The sequence below is a fragment of the Sinocyclocheilus grahami genome, unplaced genomic scaffold, assembly GCF_001515645.1.
Source record: "Sinocyclocheilus grahami isolate Dianchi unplaced genomic scaffold, SAMN03320097.WGS_v1.1 scaffold19997.1, whole genome shotgun sequence".
Classification (NCBI taxonomy): domain Eukaryota; kingdom Metazoa; phylum Chordata; class Actinopteri; order Cypriniformes; family Cyprinidae; genus Sinocyclocheilus; species Sinocyclocheilus grahami.
The window spans coordinates 2,152-3,310 of record NW_015517837.1 but is presented as its reverse complement, the minus strand read 5'-3'; the positions used below and the strand labels follow the sequence as shown (position 1 = coordinate 3,310).

The window sequence follows — 1,159 nt, the reverse complement described above, 5'->3', positions numbered from 1 at the left end:
CTAAGGACTCGTATGGTATCACTGTTTCTTTTCCTTTGGGTTTGTTGTATAATGATATTGATCAGCTGTAATTCATGAAATGGTCTGTTCTGCAGTGATGTACTTCTGGATGCTGCTGTTACCGTCTCTCAGCGGAGCTGCTGTTCTCATTATAGCTGCGGCTCTTGGTGAATATGGGGCTATCTTTTCTGCAGTGCTTTTCCCCTGCATGGCAAAAGTTATTATTTCTCAATATCATAGACTGAGCAGCTTTCAAAGGTTAGAGGGTTGTGATTGGAAATTGCATTGCTTATCACTGCTAATATAAAGGATGATGATTGCATAATGACCTTTTTTAATCTTTTTCATTTGGACTTTAGGCTACCAAACCCTGTTTACCTGGGAACACTGACTGCGGGCCTAATTCATTCCATAGCTTGCTTTCTCTAGAAAATTTTACCTAATATCCTTTGCAGATAGCTTATGTCATCAATCTCTTTCAAAAGTTGAAATCTTTTGGATGTTTTGTCAATTATTCCTTGACCGCTCACGTTTTTGGCCAGCTTATACCCTCTTAAATTTTTCACTTGTCCATTTTTGTGTGCTCGCTGGACTTTTTTGGAAAGTTTTAAACCAGAACCCAGGACGACTCAAAGAAGCTGACACTGATTCCAAGTTTTCCAGCATAGGAGACTTAATAGAAGCTGGAAAGAGCCCGGACAGATTCTGTATTTACTGTGAGGTGAGCACTTATTTGACCAGCACTGTATCTGAATCTCTTTTCTGATTTTTTAAAATTTACTTGATCAAAATAGTTTTCTTTGGAGGGTTGGAACTATTTTTGAATGGTTAAATCAATTGAATTATTTTATATTTAATATTATTATTGTTGTTTGTTGTTTAAAATAATAATGAAATAAATATTTTAATTCATATAAATAATAATGTTTTATAATTATATTTATATATATATAAAATAATAATAATCAGAACTGGATCTTAATCTGTTTGCTGACATATTTTGAGTTCATTTATTCACAGCATTAAATATGTTTTCTTTTGAGGGATGTATGGTTGGACCAACCATGTTAAATACCCATGTACAACAATTATATATATATATTTTTTATTTATTTATTATTATTGTTATCAAAATTCAAATTTCAAAACTGCACAAGCT

The 1,159-nt window shown here is 32.7% G+C and overlaps 1 long non-coding RNA gene across 1 annotated transcript; it reads left to right on the top strand.

Moving 5' to 3' along the window:
- The first annotated feature begins 1 nt into the window (after position 1).
- On the top strand, positions 2-742 carry LOC107579760 (uncharacterized). Its single transcript, XR_001608527.1, has 3 exons — positions 2-15; positions 96-258; positions 360-742. It is a non-coding gene; the product is annotated as an uncharacterized lncRNA (long non-coding RNA).
- The last annotated feature ends 417 nt before the right edge of the window (positions 743-1,159 follow it).